Source organism: Anastrepha ludens, chromosome 3 (genome assembly GCF_028408465.1).
Source record: "Anastrepha ludens isolate Willacy chromosome 3, idAnaLude1.1, whole genome shotgun sequence".
Lineage (NCBI taxonomy): Eukaryota > Metazoa > Arthropoda > Insecta > Diptera > Tephritidae > Anastrepha > Anastrepha ludens.
Window position 1 is genome coordinate 44,190,320 of NC_071499.1, and position 23,978 is coordinate 44,214,297.

The window sequence follows — 23,978 nt, forward strand, 5'->3', positions numbered from 1 at the left end:
TAGCGGAAATACACTCGGAGGTTTGCCATTGCCTGCCGAGGGGCGACCGCTATTTGAAAAATGTTTTTATTAATTTTCCTTTCACTGAGATTCGAACCAACGACCTCTCTGTGAATTCCGAATGGTAATCCCGCACCAACCCATTCGGCTACGGCGGCCACCGCCTTTTTGAAAAAGATTATCTTTAAGAAATAAATGTTATGAATGGTTCTACACAAAAATTATAAATTTTGCCCAATCAATTTGAATTTTCGTTGTTTTATTTCAATTTAAATTCTGATACCTCTAAATTGTTTACCCTTTATAATACACGTATTGTAAATAGGTGGTTTACGAGGAGTCGTAAATGTCATAAGTGTCTGTCTAAAGTCGTAAAGTTGTTAACGATTAAATAAATGCTTAGGAGATTTGAAATTTCATCCAGCCATTTTTTAACTGTGTGAAAATTATAATATGAATTATACGGCACGAACCTCCTAATTATGCACATATAATAATTTAAGCCGTTTAAAGTTTATGTTGTGCAACAATTATATGACACTTACGACACCTTTGTGAATATTCGAAAATATATTTATATTCCGGTTTATCTATACGTACATACATATGTACGTATAAAAAGGTTGAAAGTTTCTTCGAAAGTGCATCGTCCAAAACTACTGCAACCACTGATTTGACCATCCTTAACACCGTTGGCAAGTCTATTAGTAACGGATGGTTCACACTCACGTTAGTGATGGTCCTCTGCTTTCATTTATATTATTTTTATTTTATGTTATGTTATATTTCTGAACAATTGTTGGCGTATGCCGATGATATCGACATCATCGGCCTTAACAACCGCGCTGTTAGTTCTGCCTTCTCCAAACTGGATAAAGAGGCAAAGCGAATGGGTCTGGTGGTGAACGAGGACAAAACGAAGTACCTCCTGTTATCAAACAAACAGTCGGTGCAATCGCGTATCGGCACCCATTTCACTGTTGACAGCTATGATTTCGAAGTTGTAACAGACTTTTTTTATTTAGGGATCAGCATTAACACTGATAAAAATGTCAGCCTTTAAATCCAACGTAGAATCTCTCTTGCCGAAAAGTGCTACTTTGGACCATTGACAATTGAGTAGTAAAGTCCTCTCTTGACGAACAAAACTAACACTCTACAAGACTCTCATCTTACCCGTCTTATTGTATGGGGCAGAAGACATTCGATAACGACATACGATGAGTCGTCCCTTGGAGTGTTCGAGAGAAAGATTCTGCGGAAGATTTTTGGACCTTTGCACGTTGGTGACGGGGAGTATCGCAGACGATGGCACGATGAGCTGTATGACTTTTACGATGACAAAGACATAGTGCAGCGAATAGATCCAGCGGGTACGTTGGCTGGCTCATGTCGTCCGAATGGATACAAACGCTCCGGCTCTGAAAGTACTCGTATTTGATGCAGTACCAGCTGGTGGTGGCAGAGGAAGGGGAAGACCTCTTCCATGTCCATGCGATAATGTATGAGCGAGTTCTTAAAAATATTAATTCTCGTGTGACAGTCTGTCGACGTGCTTATGGTGAATAACATAATATTAACTATTAATTAAAAAAAATGTGGAAAAAATCTGAGGAGGGTGCCAAAAAAAAATTCTTCTTCAAAAATTGTTAACAATAATTTTATATATTTCTCAAAAAATTAAAAAAAAATATATATAAAAAAAAATTTAATATAATCTTTTCTCCAGAAACAATTTGTTAAAGTAATTTTCCTCAACAAAAAAAAAAATAGAAAATGTATTCCAAAGAATGAACAATGATTAAATTAAAATTATGTGTGTATGGATTTGCCAGTGGCGCTGGCAAGAGGAAGCAGGCAATCGCAGCCACACCAAATTTAGCGAAGTCCTCAACCATCTGTGTGATCCTTCTGCCAGAAAATTTTGTCCCAGAGAGAGCGCTTCAAGCAGTAAGAAGGAGTTGATCGTAAGCAACGACAGGTGGGCATTCCCAATACTTAGGACTGGTAACGGCAGGCTAATCACCTACTCTGTCAGAAAGCAAATAGATTAACGAAACTAGCGCAAAGCTGAGGCCTTATGCTCCCGAGGCCCTATGCTCTCGAGTGGAGTGAACAAGGAAAAAAAATGGATTTGCCAACTAACCCGTAAAACAAATCGGCGGAACAGTGAATTGGAACAACAAGTACATACAGTTGTATGCTAGCGCTTCACTGAACCAGTATTTGAATGGCACTCGAAAAGTTACGGCAATTTCCTTAAAAAACTTGCAAGGATTACAGAGCATAGTCTCAACTATGAATAAATAAAAAATAAGAAAAAATCTGAGAAGGGTGTTCTTCAAAGATTGCAAAACAAATTTTTTTATCCAAAAACTTCGACAAAAAAATATTTCTTTCCAAAAAAAAACACCAAAAAAACTTACAGTTTTTTTTACCAAAATAATTTCTTATTTTAATAAACATTCTTTCCAAAAAAAAAAAAAAAATACAAAATGTATTCCAAAGAATAAACAATGCCTTAGTTACAATTATTTGTGTATGGCGTTGCCAGCGAACTCTTAAGGCGGATCGGTGAATCAGTGAAATCAACTACGCCAGCGTAATCGGAACTTTTTTCAAATATAACAAAGAAATGTTGTTCAAAAATTAATGAGCAAAAAAAATAAAATTGTCCAGTTTTCCAAAAAATTTATTTAAGTCTCAATTATTTTTTCCAAAAAAATTGTTTTTTTAAGTATCCCAAAAAGTAAACATAAAATTAAAAAAAAATGTTGAGTAGAACCGGAGATATTGCACTGTAACAAACTCTTTACCAAATTTTCAACATTGAGTATACAGCCATAGTCAAAATTATGTGAATAAAGTTGAAATTTCGCCTTGATTTAATGTGAAATATACCGTTGTTGTCTTTGAATTTGCACTAGTTATCTTCGCATACAACAAATATTTAAAAAAACAACAACATTTTTCAATACACTTGCTTAACATTGTGAATACTTTTGTGTAAATACTTTTGACCATGGGTGTACCTCTCCCAGACTTTTTCGACTTTGGGCGTGAATTTAACAACTTTTTTTTCTAGCTAACGACTTGAGTTTCCAGGTAGCTTCATAAAATTTAATTTTCCCTTGATTTATGGGTATTAGCTTTAAGAAAGCTCCTGGAACAGGACAAAGAAAGGCCAGATCCGGGTGCCCAACCGATTGTTTTAAACAAGTTTTCCAACGGAGGGTTAAATAAAAAAAATGTATCATAGTTAATGTAGCGACCGCCGAAGCCGAATGTGTTGGTGCGTGACTACCATTCGGAACTCCCAGAGAGAACGTAGGTTCGAATCTCGGTGAAACACCAAAATTAAGAAAAACATTTTTCTAATAGCGGTAGCCCCTCGGCAGGCAATGGCAAACCTCCGAGTGTATTTCTGCCATGGAAAAGCTCCTCATAAAAATATCTGCCGTTCGGAATCGGCTTGAAATTGTAGGTCCCTCCATTTGTGGAACAACATCAAGACGCACGGCACAAATAGGAGGAGGAACTCGGCCAAACACCCAAAAAGGGTGTACGCGCCAAGTATATATATGTATATATATTAGTTATTTTTTATTATACGCAGACCTAAAAATAAATCATATTTTAGACGAATGTCCTAAATATTTACTTGGATAACTTGATATGAAATCACTCACCTGCTCTTCACAATTTTTGCGAGTGTCCAGCCTTGTGACAAAAGAGCGACCTCACACTAGGCTGCTTCTCCAAACAAAGCCTAATGGAGATCTCGAAGTGCTCATTGGCTAAGTAGGCATAAGTAGATTCACCAAAAAGTCCAAGTGGAGTGAAGATACTACTGAATGATTTTAAATGTCGATATATGGGGTAATGGACATCGCGTACCAAGGCGCTTCATGCGCTAATTGAGTACCGGCTTGTTACTCAAACAACGCTTTTAACAACGAACCCAAGTTGATGGTTTACAATTTGAGTGCTATTTTGTTTATGCGTTGTTCTATAGTTCTGGGAAATAAAAATTATTTAGTTATACCCTATTATCTGAAAGTACCGGAAATATTTAAATAAAACAAAACAGAGTTAAATTTCAGGCAAATTTATTTTATATCCTTCAAAATATGACCCGTCTGAAGCAACACACATGTGCCTACGTTTAACTCAGTCCTCATGCAGGCCGACGAAGGGGATGGCCTTCACCTCCTTCGTCGCATTCTCTTTGATCTCTTCTATCGACTGAAATCTCTTTCCACGAAGTGGTAACTTCAACTTGGGAAATAAAAAGAAATCGCACCGGGCCATATCAGGTGGATACGGTGCTTGCACGATGGTATTTACTTGGTGTTTGGTCAAATAATTCAGTACAATTTGGGATGTTTGCCCACATTTCCGGCCGGCCAGGCAAACACCAATGATCCAATGGCTCTAAAACGTGACAGATGTGTGTCTTACAGTCCAACCAACATAAGAAAAAAATATGGGCCGGTTCCCACGTTCGCGGTTCGTTTGAATTAAACATTCCCGGTACTTTTTGATCATAGGGTATGTATTTCTGTTCTAAAGTAGACTTCATTGCGAATTAAGTGAGAACCAGCACTACGCCAAAACAGGCTAGTTCCGCGCATATCTGCAAATAGTTCGATTTGCTACCGGGTTCATATATAATATTATATATAGTACACACGCACATACAGGCATACAAAAAATAAACTAAAAAAAAAACACTTTTGTTTTAAATATCTGAAGTAAACAAACAGAATCACAAATACAATTCTTCTTGAACTCGGTTAAGCAATTGGGAGCAACTCGGTCACAGTTTTCCCCGAACAGTGGACGATGCGATTTCGTGGTAAATTTTAAAAGAAGTAAACAATAATATTGAATTTAAAAGAAATATTTTAAGCTATCAAATATTTTAAGCGTATACATATGTATATTATTTCCTCAAATTTCGCGCCAAGTGATAGTGTTGAATTTATATTGGCCGCACTTCAAAAAAAGTATAAATGCGTTTGACGCTACAATAACAAACAGCAATAAATGTGACTGGCATAAATCACGAAAAGGCAATATTCTGTGGATTCACGAATGCAGACATACATACGTATGTATATGGTGATGCGTGTATTTTTTTATAATTCCAAGTAAATCCAAGCAAGCATTCAACTTAATTCAAATTAAAATTAAACGTGAGAAAGTAGCGAAAAAAATGTCATTATAAAATAAAGGAAAAAAAATACAAATAAGTGCAGAACAAGAAAAGTGATTTTGTTTGGAAGTTACTCGGATACACATAAATAAATATAAAAAAGGTAAGAGGGTGTACATATACATATATACGCATACTTGTATATAGATACATATGTAGTAATGTATTGGCCACGCTTCTTCAATTTATAGTGCGCCTCTTGGTATATGTAGTTCTGTACTTGGACGGGCCTACAGCTACGCCCCACAAAAATCAGCAAGTTTTTATGCGACACTTTTTCTCAGCAGGAATGCATTTGAAGGTTAGCCATTGCCTGTCGTATAAAGGCGGACAATAGAAAAAAAAGTTTATCATCAATATACACCACACGAAAAAATTTTAAGACGAATTAATTTCCTTATATTTTTATTATCAGTTTATGGCTAACAATTTATGTTTTTAATACTTCAACTTTCAGTGATAAAATTTAAAAAAATATCCAGAAATATGCACACTTTTCACGAAACTTCAATTAATTATTAGGAAAAGTAAAATCTTCTTCTTCTTAATTGGTGTGATAACCGTTTACGCGATTTTGACTGAGTTTAACAAAGCGCGCCAGTCGTTTCTTTCTCGTGCTAACCGACGTCAGTTGGAAACACCAAGTGAAACCAAGTCCTCCACCTGATCTTTCCAACAAAGGAGGCTTTCCTCTTCCTCAGGTACCAAGAGCTGGTACCGCATCGAATAGTTTCAGAACCGGACCGTTTGTATCCATTCGGACGACATGAGCCAGCCAACGTACCCGCTGGATCTTTATTCGCTGCGCTATGTCTATGTCGTCGTAAAGCTCATACAGCTCGTCGTGCCATCGTCTGCGATACTCGCCGTCACCAACGTCAAGGGTCCAAATATCTTCCGCAGAATCTTTCTCTCGAACACTCCAAGGGACGGTTCATCGTATGTTGTTATCGTATGTCTTCTGCGCCATATAATAGGACGGGTATGATGAGAGTCTTGTTGAGTGTTAATTTTGTTCGTCGGGAGAGGACTTTAGTACTCAATTGCCTGCTTAGTCCAAAGTAGCACTTGTCGGCAAGAGAGATTCTACGTTGGATTTCAAGGCAGACATTGTTATCGGTGTTAATGCTGGTTCCTAAATAAACGAAGTCTTTTACGTCCTCGAAATCATAACTGTCAACAGTGACATGGGTGCCGCTACGCGAGTGCGCCGACTGTTTGAGTGATGACAGGAGGTAATTCGTCTTGTCCTCGTTCACCACCTCGTTTATCCAGTTTGGAAAAGCCAGAACTACCAGTTCGGTGGTTAAGGCCGCTGATGTCAACCATGTTATTATATTTAAAATTAACAAATATTATTTTTGGGGTTAGTTTAAAATTTAGAGTTTCGTAATTGTGTTGGATCGTCCTTTAATTGTAACTTCTTGAAGTTTTATTAATTAATTTTTTTATAAAAAATATTTTCGACATTGCCGCACTTCTAAGGCTTTTAACGCTATCAAGTCGTGTTCCAATTTTGAAAACCTATTGAAAAACTATTGCCCATATATTTTCGATTTGAAGGTCAGGGCTGCAGACATGCCATTCTAAAATCGGTATTTTTCTCGCTGCCAAAAACGCCTTTGTTGTTTTGGAAGCATGAATGGCTGCGTTGTTATGCTGGAAAATCCACTCCTCATCGAAATTATCATCAACAAAAGTAATAAGTACTTGGTCTAGAAGTTATATATAGTTGACACTATTCACTTTTGTGGATATGAAACATATACATAGGCGTTTTGCTTTTGACGCTAATGGCTGCCCAAACCATGACAGAACGCACTTCGAAATTACGAGCCATTCTTTCCTTCTTTTTCTTCTGTTTATCATGCCAATACATTTGGAAGTCATCTGATCCGCACAGCATGAAAAATACTTGTTTTCATTCATCTTCCCAAAATTGGCACTTTTCTGCAATACCAATCTGGCCTCTTTGTTTCGAGTGATTAATTTAGGCAATATCCCACTCGTTGGGATATTCCCTGCCTAACTGCAACAGGCAATGGGCTACATTATTCAGTGGTTAACGACCATATATGTACAGAGCAATATTACGACTGAATTACGCCCCCCTAAGTAGGCAGGTAAGAGCTCGCGTACGAGACCTAAAGGCTTTAGACTCATTAGCCTATCTCATTTCTATGAAAAACGTTAGAGCGATTAATAGACACTGTTATAAGGGGAGGTTTGACACCGTCAAGGTTTGACACCGTCTAAGGGTGAATCTACAGAGAATATAAGTTCACTAGTTACAGAGAAAGAAAAACCAATAGAAGGTAAAGAGCATTCTCTGGAAGCCTTCTGAGAGTTTGCTTTTAAGAACATTCTGCCGAGGGCCATAGCATTCGCTACTGACAGGTACGTAATTTCGACGTCAGGTCTCCCTACGATACACAGATCCGTCAGGAGGGGTACTCCTCAGGGCGGTGTATTTTCTTCTCTGCTGTGGATCCTGGCAAGAACACTGTCTATCATAATCATCTTGGTCTTACACTTTTTTCGTGCAAAGCATCATTTCTATAATGTTTGTGTGCGCCGAACCCATGGCCAACCGAATGGTAGTCACACGCAAGCTCACTCACCGACTTCAGTCATCATGAGGGAGTGTATGCAGTTAGAAAAAAATTACATTAATGATCGTAAATAAAAATTGTCGCGCCAATTGAGTTTCCCTAATGAAATTAAATTAAATGATAAAAGTACTTGTGGATGGTTTGCCGCATTCGATCACACACCCATACATACGTACATGTGTATAATTAATTGCCTGTTGATTTGCTTGATTTATGTTAATCAAAATATTTGTGTGAGTTTATTATAAATGTAAGCGGAAATATTTCCGAAAATCTTCAAAAGCTAAATACTGAGAGTGCACAAATCAAACCCTGCAGGAAAATCCATTCGTTTTCAGCTGGGGCGCTTCTAGAGAATTAAGAACTTTGACTAGTCGTTGCCTATTCTCTGTAACTGATGAATTTCGAATGGCGCTGTACCAGGAAGTCTCAATTGTTTCATTTTACATCGTCGAATTTTTTGAAAACTAGTACTAAATTTGCCATATGAGACCCAGTTGGCACAGCATTACATTTCGAATAGTTCTGCAATAATTTGTGATGCGACAAATCATATCTTCTTTTACTTCTTGATTGCCGCGATAACCTCTTAGGCGATTTCGGCCGAGTTTAACAAAGTCGAGTCGTTTCTTTTTCGTGCTGACCGGCACCAGTTGGAAAAACCAACTTCTCTACCACCAGGTGGTACCGCATCGAATAGTTTCACAGCCGGAGCGTTTGTATTCATTTACACAACATGACGCAGTCAACGAAGCCGCTGGATCTTTATTCGCTGCGCTATGTCTATGTCGTCGTAAAGCTCATACAGCTCATCGTGCCATCGTCTGCGATACTCGCCGTCACCATCGTGCAAAGGTCCAAAAATCTTCCGAAGAATCTTTCTCTCGAACACTCCAAGGGACGACTCATCGTATGTTGTTATTGTATGTCTTCTGCGCCATAAGTTAGGACATGATGAGCGCCTAATAGAGAGGAGTAAAGCCATGTCAAGTGATCCTCGAAAATTTCACTAAGTCACGGATTTTAGGGCAAGATGTTTCATTGTGTAGTCAAAGTCATGTTAACGCTGTTCTATAAATATTTCGCGCAAATTCCAATTTTAGCAATAGTTATTAACAATCAAAGTTTTAAGCAAGATTAAATTAAAAAATTAATTACTCCGAAACTACAATAGATAATGGCGTGAAATTTTGCATACCGTTCAAGTATTGTCTGTACTATTTTTCAAGTGTTAATAACTCCTTTTATTGTGACAAATAGATAAATAAATAATAGCTTTTTGTAATCAGTTGCATTTTTTTATGTTTTCTTCACGCTGTTAAACAATCGGACTTACGGATAATTGTGCGGAAAACGCTTACCTTCAATAATCTGAAAATAGAATTTTGTACTTTTACTCCATTTCCGAGATATTGACTGTTTTGTAACTTGATGCGCTCGACGGTGGCATTGCTGCCATCGGCTGATCGGTCGCGCGGTGGCTTGAGGACCGCGCAAACTGAAGCAGCGTGCACGTTTGAACATGGACAGGATTTATTGCCTATTGACTGAATTCGACACTGCTTTGTGACAGTTCGATTTAAGTGGTGACTGGTGACAGAGCATATTTGCATATTTCAATATTAAGGTAATTATTGTTCGACCGAGCGTATGCTCTAATCTGTTTATGAAAAAAGGCCATAATTGTGTCCGACGCAATTTATTTTTGGTGACATCTAAGTGGAATGATAAATTTGAAAAATATATTGGTCAATATGTTTGTAAAATGTGTCGCAAAGAATTATATCAGGGTGCGAAAACTACTGTGAACGCACTACATGAACATTGTCAGAACTGTCTGCTGTTGCAAACAAGATTTGAATTTCGATTGAAAATTATTTCTTTTCAGAGTGAATGGATGTTTGCTTGTATAATGTGCATTTCGTTAGATATTTACATACTTTCCAAATTTTTTGTCTTTTATTGCTGTTTTTAACCTCAAAGGACAATTGAATGAATTTATAACAATAACTTATGAATAAAAACGCTTCAATTTTTAATGTGAAAGTTAATAAAACATTTAAAATTGCTTACTCCGCTAGAGTAAATCGCCACGTTTCTTTTTTCAATCCTACTCAAAGTACAGAAAGTGAGACGTCGGATAGCTCTATAGATTCTTTTGACGATTCGGAGGATGAAAATTTCGAAATAAGGAACATTGATCATTCTTTCAAATTCGATAAAGTGAACAAAATTCTGCAAGAACTAGGCGAACCACCTATTAAAAAAATGGTATTCTGATTTATGCGATAAGGAACTCAAAGAAATTGTTGCAGACGTCATTAATTCCGGAAAAGGAACAGAAAATGCAGAATTAAAAAATCAGAAAAAAACAGAAAATCCATACTCAGCTTTTGTGAAAAATATTAAAGACGCTTTGCTTGAAAAGAACAGTATCAACCATAAAGTTCAAATACTCACAACAATTCCAGACAATTGGACCGTGAAAAAAATTTGCGATACATTTTCTGTTTCAAAAAGAATGGCATCGAAATCTAAAAAATTGAGAAGAAAAAATGGCTTTGCATCTGTGCCAGCTAAAAAACGTGGAAAAAAATTTCAGATTTGTCTGTCGAAAAAGTGCTTAATTTCTACTTGTCTGATTATTCAAGTAGACTGTTAACTGGAATAAAAGACTGCAAAACTGTTTTTTAAAACCGTAAAAAAACAAAAGAAAAAAAAAATTGTTACTTTTTAATCTGAATGATCTACACAAACAATTTAGAATAGAATACCTTGAGACATTAATTGGTCTATCAAAATTCAAAGAACTTCGGCCTCGCGAATGCATTGTCGCTGGGCAAAATGGGACGCAAAGTGTTTGCGTTTGTAAAACGCATCAGAATGTGGCTTTGAAAATTTATGAAATCAGGCATGAATTAAAAAAGTGTAAAGTAAATTTCAAGGAGAATATGGGCGATTTGATAAAACAGTGTGTCTGCGAAAAATTCGAATTCAGTCAATAGGCAATAAATCCTGTCCATGTTCAAACGTGCACGCTGCTTCAGTTTGCGCGGTCCTCAAGCCACCGCGCGACCGATCAGCCGATGGCAGCAATGCCACCGTCGAGCGCATCAAGTTACAAAACAGCCAATACCTCGGAAATGGAGTAAAAGTACAAAATTCTATTTTCAGATTATTGAAGGTAAGCGTTTTCCGCACAATTATCCGTAAGTCCGATTGTTTAACAGCGTGAAGAAAACATAAAAAAATGCAACTGATTACAAAAAGCTATTATTTATTTATGTATTTGTCACAATAAAAGGAGTTATTAACACTTGAAAAATAGTACAGACAATACTTGAACGGTATGCAAAATTTCACGCCATTATCTATTGTAGTTTCGGAGTAATTAATTTTTTAATTTAATCTTGCTTAAAACTTTGATTGTTAATAACTATTGCTAAAATTGGAATTTGCGAGAAATATTTATAGAAGAGCGTTAACATGACTTTGACTACACAATGAGACATCTTGCCCTAAAATCCGTGACTTAGTGAAATTTTCGAGGATCACTTGACATGGCTTTACTCAGAGTTAGTTTTGCTCGTCGAGAGAGGACTTTACTACTCAATTGCTTACTTACTCCAAAGTAGCACTTGTTGGCAAGAGAGATTCTCCGTTGAATTCCAAGGCTGACATTATGCTCGGTGTTAGTGCTGGTTCAAAGATAAACGAAGTCTCGATTTGCGAGAGCGACATACACCTTACCCTGTCTGAAACGGCTATACAACTGCATACCCGAATGGGTTTAAGTCTGAATTTTCTTTGAAAAGTTGTTTTTTTTAATTTGCATAAAGTTTTTTAACTTGCATTCATACGGTTTTTCACAATTAAATAAGAAATAAATAAATTGTCAGAACTTGAAAATAAGTCCTTGAGCTATAGTTATTAAACGCAGTACATTGCTGTGTAAGATCACTTTGTGTACACAAAGTTTCACCGCCAATGACAGCTGATTACAACTTTTTGTAAACAATGTGATTTATTTTCATTACCACAGCTTCTGCGTTCATTCTGCATCAGTATATGCGATACCCGGCCTTCTGTCTGGTTGCTAATCGGTCAATACGCAGTAAGGACGGCGAGCAGCCTCGTAACGTCAAGCCATGGACTTCGCTATCAGATTGCACGTTATCTTAACGCCGTCAATCTTATTTTTTTCTATATTTGCATTTTTTCACTTATCTCTGACGAAAGTGACGTATAGGTTTTTGACAAATTAATTTAACTGACTTTAGTTGGCTTTGCTCTTGGACTAATAAATCATGATTTGCCATAGAAAATTTTAACAATTTTATTCACCCCTTTTAAGCTGGATTTTGGCTGTGGCCAATTCCTTAAATGTTCCTTTAGAGCCTAAAAATTAAGTGCATTAGGTGGGTGTACTAAGTAGACATAAGATGTTTTGTGAAAAGCATGCAGATACAAGAATATAAATATTTGCATACATTTGAGTTTGCTGCCTTCTCGTTCCCCACAAATTTGTATAATATATGGTATTTATTTAGTCAAACCTGCTATTAAAAATAGAAATTGTTTCCAAGTAGGTGGTGCACACCAAAGAGAAGCTATAGCATGCCGAAATTGTTATGACGTCATCAGTGATACTGGCGTATTGGCAAATTGCTAGAGAGAAATTCCCATATCCTACTGATACAATTTTAGGAAATACCAACGTACGCATTCGTATATCATTTGCCCGTTAGATCTATTGATAAAAAAATTAATTGCATAATGAATGCACAAATTACAAAATCGTGTCGAAGTTACAAAATATTGCAACTGAATTAATGATTGATTGAATGCTGATTGCTCATTCACACCTAAGCATGCAATATTTGTTTTGCATTTTTCTTCTTCTTGAGGCAGACAGGTTAGATAGATTATGCTCTCCGGGTAGTCTAGACTCTAGAGCATTACGAATAAATGTCAAAAATTAATTTGGGGGAAAAGAAATCTATTATTTTTTTTGATAAAGTCGAAAATGCAAGTCAGGCCATTGAAATTTTGAATGGTGGCCCTTTACAGCTAATTGATTGCAATTTTTGTTTCGCCGCCGTTCAGTAATTTTTGATGTCAAAGAAAATGTCGATAAAATCACATTAATAATCAAAGTTGACCGGCATGTTAATAGTCGTAGCATTGCCTAGGAGCTAAATATCGACCATAACGCAGTTTTAAACCGATTGCGCAAAAATGTTAAGCAAAAATAATTGATTGAAATTTTTATTGGAGTGCAAGATACTGTTCGAGAGATGGGCTTACCGCTGCAGTTGCGCTCATCGTGCTTGAAAAATGGCCAGTAGGTAGGTACCGAAATCGATTTCGCCCCCATATCTGAACATTTAATTTACAGAAAATAGTTTTTTCACATTTTTCCTAAAGGGGGGTTTCATCTCATTGTTGAAGGCTATCATTAAAGCCTATTTTTTCTGCCGTATTTTCGGATATATTTCCTGTCCGTTGCTATTTGAAGCTCTATATTCCCATGATCTTCGACATCATAACAATCAAACGCTGTGTCTATCCTTACAAAAGTTATCGGTATTGCACCGGCCCCCGCGTTCGGCAACGTTCGACATCTGGCTCTCTCCTACTTGAGTGAGCATATATATATGTATGTATGTACATATGTATATGCGCATGTGTATATAAATTCACATATTTGTATTTGCATATGCCTTCTTCCTGTGTGCATGGTAATGAACCATTTCTCTGTTGAGAATAGGACGATGATAGGAAAAGTAGGAAATGAAAGAGGGTGTTTCGAGTGTGTCATGAAAAAGGCAAATCGATGATGGTGCCTCTTAGTGTTGTTGACTTATTAACGTCTGATGCACAATCGAAATTGAAGATATCTTTCATGAATTTGATAAATGTTTCGTCATTTTTCACGTTTGTGTAAATGTAACTTGACCTATTCCATTGCGATTCCATTTACCTCCTTCTCTATATCCATACAAAATATCTATCAAACAAATAAAATTAAAATATCTTTTGAAAGATGCAACCATTCCATCAGTATTTTCTTATGACGTTGTCACGTTAAACCTACTTTACAGATAACCTCTTTTTTTTGGTGATACAGATAGTGCCAGTTTATTCAATAAGTTTCCATGTAATAATGCAATATTTTCCTAGATTTTCAAGGCAAAATGTGGAAAATTGAGCGAGTGGCACTGAATCTCCGGAGGTGCCTCGAAGAATTTTTTTTTTTTTCGCGAACCTCATAATTTGACTGAGGATCATCTGAATAAAAAAAAATTAAAATGCATTTGTTAAGGGAGATGTTTCTTGAGGAATCACTGGACGAATTTTATACGATGCTTAAATTTTTCGTAGCAATTCGTGAGTTATTTGTTGTTAATTTATACCAAGAAAACTACAAATTTTACAAATTACCACAAAAAACTCGTGAAAAAATGTTGGATACATGCGATTCCAGTTATGTGACGGGCATGAAGGTCTCCAAATGAAAAATGCATAACTCCTATGTCCAATATTTCACTGACCGATTTCAGACAACAATTAGCGATGAAATCGGATGTATGAAAAGCAGAAAAATACATGGCGAAAGTAATGTGACCGCTGCCGTAAGTAACCGTTGATTACTTGTACATCCAGAAAGAACTTTATCAAGCTTATTTTGGAGCATTTGTGAATCGAATGCGCTCCTTAGAATAGAAAAGATTTTAAGGTCAACCGCATAAAGTGAAAACTTGGAATATGAAAAAACTGTTTCTTATGTCATTGATAACCAAGACAAAGGATACAGAATACCACCCTGTGGGACTCCAGATGACGTAATGAAAGGATATGGCTGATGATTGTACCCAACACCAAACACATCGGAGAATTATGAAATGGAAGTCAATGTGTGCTAATTTTTTAACAAGCATTGAATGCGAAATTCTTTCGAAAGCCTTATAGAAATCCATATACACAACATCGACCTGGGAACGAAAAGCTTTCTGAAAAACTGATATGCAATCTTCTGAGAAAACAGTCAAATTTGAAACAATCAATCTGCCAGCGATTAAGCCGTCTAAGTTGTGATATATTAAGCTTTTGGCAAACAACATCTTATCTCTTACAATGCATTCTAACTACTTAGGGGTAGTCGAAATCTTGGAAATAGGTCTATAATTGCTCACATCACTCTGTTTTAAATTGGTGTAATAAGAGCTAATTTCCACTGATCAATAAAATTATCTGTAGATAAAAATCTGTTGAAAATCAGTTGGCAGATAGGCAATCGAAAAACAATGTTTAAGCAGAAGTGCCGAAAGGCCAACGACTTCTGCTTGTGGAGAATTCTTCAGTGTACGGACACCTTTGGCAGCATCATCCAATCACTAACAGACGAAGAAATAAAATTGGATTTAAGGGGTCCCACTGGTCTAGAATTTTCGAAAAATCGATTTTTTTATTTTTGATATTTCGAAAGTATAGGCTTTTAAGAATATACTGTTAAATTTTTGGAAGGATATTCCCAGTACTTTCGATTCTATAGCCGTTTTAGCAGTTAGAGTCAGATTCGTCACGCGCCGGCATCAATGGTCGCATTTAAATGGTCAAAACTTTAAACTCAATTATCTCAAAACTACTGTTTTCGGCCTGGTGTTGTAAAAAAAAAGAAGCTATTCAACCGAATCCTCTGAAATTTTAATATGTTGTTCACAACATCAATGGCTATCGCCCGTACTAACTAGAATCATATTATTATTTCAATTATTTCGAATATTTTTCATTAAAAAACTGAAAAAAAAAACGATTTTTAGAGAGTCAAATTCAAAACCGCGCCATTTTAACATTTTGTTTTTAATTTAATACGGGGCATAGCTACAGTCGTACTGATTATTGCTTTTTTGGTTTTTGTGTTTCAGATAAATAGAAAAGCCAAAATGGACAACATCGTCCAGGTCCAATTTTTCGGGAACGTCACTTTCAGTGGCATTTTTAAAATTATGAAAATTTAAAAAAAGTTAAATAAAAAGTCTAAAAAATGTAAATATCGTTTTTCATTTTTTTATTGTAAAAAAAAATTCCTCAAAATACCCTAAATTTTCGAACTCTAGATCACCTGAAAAAATCAGCGAAGAGATTAGCCACGCCATTAGCAGAATTCACACCTTTTATCATTGAAAAATACGACATATGGAATATTTAAGCACTTTTTTTTTAGATTTTATGAAACTCCAAAAAAGTTTTGGATTTGTTTTTACATGGGCTTCATAATTAAAAATGTAGGTATTATGCAAAAACCTAACTAAACAGTTATATTTTTAGAATATTGTTCAAACTTAAAACTTAAACAAAAAATGAATAGATTCTTTGGTTCTCTTGAATTTACGAAAGAATTTCTTTAAATGTGTAGTAGGCCAAGGTATTTTATATTGGCGCTTTGTATTCAGAGGAATATTAATAAATGGGCATTTGTTTTCATTTTACTGTTGTATTGATATTCACTTTTATTGCTATTGAAGAGCGAATATATCTTACTACGCCATTCTCCTTTATCGTACTACTCTCCATTCTCCTACTAATACAAACTCCATAATATTTGAGCTTGTCAAATATTACGTCACAGACAGAAATACTCTCACGTAGGTCGCAATCTTGTAATCTATTATTGTTGCAGTAAATCCGTGTGGGTATAGGAAATTCTAGACCGTACTCTCAAATAACCTCTTACATCGTGCTATTATTCATTTTTGAGAGATATATGGTAGTCTCTAATCAGAGGGAATGCCGTGAATATTTTCCCCTTTGGCATTTTATTGTGCATGTGTGGGGAGAGATAGAGAAGTTTGCTGTTAGGAAATGCTTCCTTGTTGTTTTTGTGCATAAATGATTTTATAAATCATGGCAAGCGAATGAAATAACAAAATCAATAGCGTGTCTCACTTAAACAGGCATAGCAGTAAAAAGATGTGACCACATCCCACTTATTTATTTTTATTCCTTTAAAATACCCTTAATTAGCGGCTCGCAAATTTAATACATAATGCGAGCCCGTAGCGTCTTACTTTGTTATGTAGGCAGTTCAAATAGGCACACGCTTGAGAGCTTTATTTTTATTGTGGAGACATTGCGGACCCATAAATCGAACGCGCGTTGGTTATCGAATCAAAGGCATTAGTTATTCACATTGACCGAGATGTAGAAATTTGAACCTAAATGCCGTTATTGAGTAGTATAACTGTAAATTTAAAGTATCAACATTCGCTTGTTTCTCTCTAGGTAAACTTTAGGTTAATAACCTCCATGAAACTGAAACAGTTTCTATTGGCAATTGACCCAAGTGATTGTTAGCCTTCATTTTTCTAAAAAAACTTGTGATTAGAAACGCCAAATTACTCTGCAATACATATATTTATATATGTGTACAAACATATATAGTTTTGCAATGATTTTGATCGATTATTTTCATTGATTTCATTTCTAAGAATATTTTAATTACTTCACTTCGAAATTGACCGGTCTGTGACATTGATTGCGTTTTTCTTTGAAAGTTGTGGTTTGGGGAATTCCACTGCGGTTTGCGCTGAATTACTTAAAAACAAAAACAAAACAAAAAATAATAAAAAATAAAAAAAAAAAATGTAAAAAACTCAAAAATGTGCACAAAAACGAAAAAACCGGATCACTGACGTTTTCACGCTTAACAACAAACAACTGATAGCTGATAGCGAGCTATCAAGCAAGCAGCCGGTATGCATAATCGGTAATAATGAATTAAGACAGACTATTTGTAATTTACTATATTAGTTAGTAGTCTTTTCGTTGCTGTTACTGCTGCTGTTCATGTCGGTTACATGCATTTTTTCTTGTTTTCGAAGTTATTAATTATTATAATTTAAATAGTAATATTACCAATAAACTTACTAGTTTATAAAAGAGTGCCCTGCACAGACTATAGGTATATGCATGTATGCGTGAAGGCACATATGTATCTATGTAGGTATTTACTAGGGCTATAACGGGATTTTGGCCTTTTTTGAATTTTAAAAATCCCGAGACTAGTCTATTGAAATGCCGAGATTGTTGAGTCGGATTTTTTTACATCAGATGCAATTACAAAAATTTTTATCACAAAAATCCCCCTTTTTGAGTAAAGACAAGCCTCATTTGTAGCTTTGGTTGTACTCTAAGCGTTTGAAACCCCTTTTTTTGTATTCAAAACAGCGAATTTGTACGATTATCCGCATAATGCTGTTTTTTGAGTGCAAACGAATAACAGCAAAAAATTGCTGACTCACGCAGCTCTTTTTCTTCTTCTTCTTCTTCTTGATTGGCGCGATAACCGCTTACGTGATTTTAGCCGAGTTTAATAAAGCGTGCCAATCGTGAAGCCTTTTCCTCTTGATCTTTACAACGCAGATGAGGCTTCCTCTCCTATCACCAGCTGATACTGCATCGAATACTTTCAGAGCCGGAGCTTTTGTATCCATTCGGACGATATGACCCAGCCAACGTGGTTGCTGGATCTTTATTCGTTGCGCTATGTCAATGTCGTCGTAAAGCTCTTAAAGCTCATTGTTTCATCGCCTACGATACTCGCCGTCGCCAACGTGCGGGGCTCCAAAAATCTTCCTCAGAATCTTTCTCTCACACAGCAGTTAGCCTGAAGAATAAATTGCATCGGACCTTAGTAATTCGCAAACTTCATTTAATAGAAATTCGTAATTTTGAATAAGGAAATTGTTATTTTTGTAATTTCGGTGTTAGAGGCTTTTACTTGCAGAAAGCATTTCCATTTCTATCAACAATCCAGCTAACAAGTGTTGAGGCGCTTCTTTCTGCTCATTTGCTCGCTTTATGGCAATAAATTGAGGTCGCATTCTCAATGCTCGGAGTTTTTAAAGATCAACCGTTAACCAAAGCAAACAGTATTTTGAAACAGCCAATGCATTTTAAAGTACAACAAACTCTAAGCTTCATTTAATTTAGTGTAGGATATTCACAGAGAAGGTGTTGTGTCGACTCAATTTCTTCTTCATCTCCACAACTCCCGCAGAAGTCATTGTGAGATACACCCATTCTATTGGCTATTGCACCAATAGCGCAGTGACTCGTTATGACACGTGTGAGGACGCTGTTCATTGGTCTGTTGAATCCAAGCAGACATTCTGTTCTTTAAGGATTCAGTTTTGGCCAGAACGTTTTGAAGACCATGCAGTTAGTAGTCAGAGACGACCTTCCATTGATTTTCGAGGTTAAGAACAAGTCAATAGCAGTATAAAGTTCGTTTAGGGCAATGCTTATGTCCTCTACCACTCGCTGAAGGTCAAGCTCAGAGCGCTTCCTTGCACACTCATCCGCTCTTTCAACTTCCTCCACTCCAGAGTGACCGGGAACCTAACAAAGTGTGGTGTTGTGTTATTGGCTTAATGGCCACTTATTTGCTTCTTATTTAGTTTTAATAACTTTTTATGCAAATACAATTCATTCTCCACCATATAAATCCATATTTCAAACTTTGTGCCAATTTAACAAAAATTCTAAAAATTTTCATTAAAATTTCAGACTTTTTAATCAGAATTCTTAGAAATGTATTTTTGGACAAAAATCAAGTGCTTCAAAATCGGGTTGATGGTATTTTGACTATGTTTTTGCAAACGGTCTGGTAGATTTTCTCCACATAACGCATATTATATAGAATTATTATTATTGTATTATGGAATTATGAAAATAGAATTCTTGAATTATATGGAAGAAAACCCTCAATACCGTCAGCAAAAAAAAAAACAAAAATTGAAAAATTAATGCGGTGTTTGAGCCTCTTGAAGCTTACATTTCTATAAAAGCATAGAAAACGCGGATTTTTCTTTTGTTTTTATTTAGTAAAAAAGTTATTCAAAAATAAAATTGAATTAATTTGTGCCATCTTCTAACAATACAATAGGTAAAAAAAAAGAATTATTTCTTATTTTCGGAATAGTACCTGCAGCTCGGTAGCCCGAAAATGAGATCCCGACAATTTTAGGATCAGTAAACTTTCTGAAATTTATCATCACTAGTATTTACTCACACTAACATCCAAGTTGTACTAATAAATAGTACACGTAATAGTACAAACTGGTACTTGGCGGAGCTACCTATGAGTTACTTATTCGGAAAGCCTTAGAAGTGCATGCAATTGCGTTTTAGTTTCGCTTCGTCAACAACTCGATGTCATCAACAACAAGGCTTGCGTTTTGAAATAACTGAAATTAAATTAGCTCAAGCTTTCGAAAACTGAAAAAAAAATCTATACATTTACGAGTACATATGTATGTAGAGGTGATTAAGGGATGCTACTAAGATCAAAGGTTAAATAAATTCCTCGAATTCACTTTCAACAAAACAGACAAATCTGCTGATTTCACATAATCTTCTCTGCTGAGTAAAAACGTTAATCCAGAATTAGAATAAGTAAATTTAAACGCTCAATTAGCGCTAAAAACCGTGCCCCACGCACGACAGCCCACATATAGTACAGTTTGCTTCACTTGAATAGGCACGGCGCTTTTCTTCATTTATTTGCTGCAGAAGAGCGCTACGTTTAGAGATTAGCTTTTAGTTCTAGTGACTGCAACAAAAATAAAACAGAAAAGTGGTGTTAATGGCTGTGCTTCTGTTTTAAGAAATATTTGTAATAGTTCTGAGCATTTTGTATTTAGGAAACTAAAGAGAAGCACCACTGAATGCGCAACGGAAGAAAGCGCGACTGAAAATTTGTAGGCCTCACGTGTGCTGGAAGGGCGAATGTTGGCCTTTTAGTTTGAACAGCATAAAATATTTCAGGTATTTACATATATTTTTGAGGAGAGCTGCTGAAGTGATTGCTCTTGGCTGGACCTAAATCCTAGTCGTTGTGATAACGCATAACATTCTGAGGTGCAAGTGAATGGAAAGCTGGGTCTACGCAGGCAAAAAAAAAAAAAAAAATTATAATTTTGATGATCCCAACAGATTTAATTTTTACTTCATTATTTTCGACAAGAATTACGTTTTGCCAGCCACCATCAGTCGTATCATTGAGTTCGTCAAAGAAGGGTTAGAAATACTTACACAATCCTTCGCTACGACTGCTACAAATTGCTACCACTGAATTAATGTTAACTGAAAAGAGTACTGTCAAACTCGAATGTAAATATTTGATGTTTTAATACCAACTGGCATAAAATAAACAAACAAATTTTAGCTTAGAAATTTTACCCTTAGCGCAAGTCTGCAATTATTTACCTCTGGGAATGTTATTGGATGGGCTGTATAATGGGGATTTAAAATATTATGTTTTTAATAGTCAAAGGAAATTTTTAACAATAAAAAAGAATTAAAAAACCAAAGCAATTAAAAAGGAATTTAAAAACAATTTTTTGTTTTCTGTTAAACATTTTTTTTCAACATACAAGGTGACGTCCAAGCAACCAAGACTGGGAGCATAAAAATGTTTTTGATGGCGCCATCTTTTAATGAGTTAGTGCGTTGGAAGTTACATCCGTAGTTGGCTTCCAGTGAAAGATTGGTGACATTGGGGCCAGTGGAAGCGAGGTTATTGCGTCTAAAGTGTCAGTATGTTTGTGTCGTTGGTACAAAAATGATTTTCGAACAAAGAGCTAATATCAAATTTTGTTTTAAAATCGGTACAACGATTACCGAAACATTTGAATTGATGGAAAAGTTTATGGCGATGGTTGTTTAACTCGTGCCAGAGTTCATGATTGGTTTACACGTCTCAGATATGGTTGTGAGGACAAAAATGACAATGAATATACGACCTCCCAAAATCGGTATTCACCGAAAGCTCCATCGATATTGTTCGTAAATTTATCAAAAACGAACCGAAATCATCGTTGAAATTTATAGAGTCGGAGTTAAATACCTCCAAACCATTGATTTATCCCATTTTAATTGATCTTTTCGGCTTCCGAAAGGTCTGTGCACGTTTCATTCTCCACAATAGTTCAACATACGAAAGACCTCGATAAAGAGGCAAGCAAAGACGAGAACTTCCTTTACAACATTTTAACGGGTGATGTAACGTGGTGTTTCCAACATGAACCTGAAGCTAAGCGTCAAAGTGCCGAATGAATGGCCACAGACGAGCCAGCATAAAAAAATCGCGTTTAAAGTCAAACATCAAGTCGATGCTCTTTTGTTTTTACGATTCCAAGGGAATTGTCCACAAGGAGTTCGTGCTAATGGGCCGAACCGTCAATGCGTTGAGTCGTTTGTTGTATCGCATTCGTCGGATTCACCCTGAATACCGCGAAGGAGGAAGCTGGCACTTTTTGCATGATAATGCATCATCTCATCGATCTACTCTTGTGGCTGATTTTTTGACTATAAATCGCATTTCAACCATCAACTCACCATATTCACTTCATATGGCTCCCTCTGACTTCTACCTATTCGGAGAATTACATTTGGCTATGAAAGGAAAACGTTTTGCGTCCGTAGAGGCCACCCAAAAGGCTTGTACTGACATCTTGAAGGATGAGCTGAAACACTCGATCAATGAGCTGAAACACTCGAAAAGCTTTTAGATCGCGCAAAACAGTGTGTCGAGGCCAGCGGGGTCTATTTTGAATAAATAAACCTGAAGTTATCAGAACAAAGCACCTGTCTTTTCTATATTAGCTCAGCTTCGTTTATTTTGTACTTCACCTTGTATTTGAAAAACTCGCTGAAAGTAAGCTCTGAATTGTTCAAATTATTTTTGAAATTTACCCCATATCTACTCTTATATTTCATTGTGGTGATGATGATGCCACGAATATTTTCTTGAGTTTTGAAATAATCGTTTTTTTATTCTTTCATGCTTTCACTAAAACTAAATTTTAGCAATTTATTTCCTTCATCATTCTCAATTAAATATTATTGACATAAATATGTACTACAGGCACAATAAATTTCTGAAACTTGCATACACACCAAAGAATGATAATAAAAAAGTGTATAAGCTACATAAAACAGTTATCTTAATATGTATTAATAGCGATGGATCTTTGAGTTTCAGTCTTCATTGATTTTGGTATTCCTGTATGGGCACCCACCAACCTCATCAAAGAGTTTGTGTGACATATAAAAAAACAATTGCATGCCTTTGTTATATGGAGGAAATTCGCAATACTGTCAAGTAGCGGAATTATAAAAAGGTAACAAAAATTTTGAGCCACTTGAAACTTGCAGTTTATTATACTAAAATTTATTGGGCTATAAAATTGCATACCAAAAATATTTCTACAAATTCTAATTAAATTTTATAAATTCTAAATAAACCGTGGAGCTGAAATGGAAAGTTGGTGGAATTCTAATTTCTTTTTGTAGTTTTTATTAGACAATGAGCTACGTTGTTTATACGAAAATAACGAACATGCAAAAAAGAGAAAGAAAAGTCAAAAACCGATCAAAATGATGATGCGATTTCGTTTTGACGCGGGGTGTAGATATATGCATGATGTTATTATAATTAGCGCTAATAAGATTTGAATAACCGAAAATCGACGGCTAAATGAATAGTCGTAAAAGGATGACTCTCGAATACCGCTAGTCGACTAATATCACATTCACATAACCCGGTTCATCGATTAAGGGGTTACATATAATGTCATAATTTTTTTTTAATATGTTTTAGAACTTTTATTCATATATCATACTAAGGGTAACTCTCGAAGAATACATTTTGGTGTTTTTATTTTAAAAAATGTTATTATTTATTGTTGATATGGCCCCTACCCCGAAACGTCGTTTTTAGAAGAGGCTTGCGGTGATCACGGTATCGCATGAGCAGCTCAACTCAAATCAAAAAAATTAAATTATTGTAGACAAATATTTTTTAGTGAATCTTAACGGTTTATTTACCCAAAAAAATGTTTCTCGATATGAAAACCGCTTTGCACCAGAAAAAGGATTTTTGAGGAGTTGAAAAATTAAAAAAAAAAAAATTAATTCCAGCGAACTATGCAAATACTTATAAAAAGATTCACGAGGTTGTAACTTCGAATAATTAAAAAAAAAGTGTATGCAAATCGGTCAAATAGTTTTTGATAAATAATGATCACCGCGACGGTAATTTTCAAAAAACATGACTTCGAGATAATCGAGAGATCTTTATG

At 35.8% G+C, this 23,978-nt stretch overlaps 1 protein-coding gene across 1 annotated transcript in view; it reads left to right on the forward strand.

The window, feature by feature from the left end:
• The first annotated feature begins 4,839 nt into the window (after positions 1–4,839).
• Positions 4,840–23,978, forward strand: part of LOC128857849 (uncharacterized) — a 72,737-nt gene continuing 53,598 nt past the window's right edge. The window contains exon 1 of the mRNA XM_054093632.1: positions 4,840–5,321. The gene's annotated coding sequence lies outside the window, so the exon portion shown is untranslated. The remainder of the gene's footprint in view (positions 5,322–23,978) is intronic.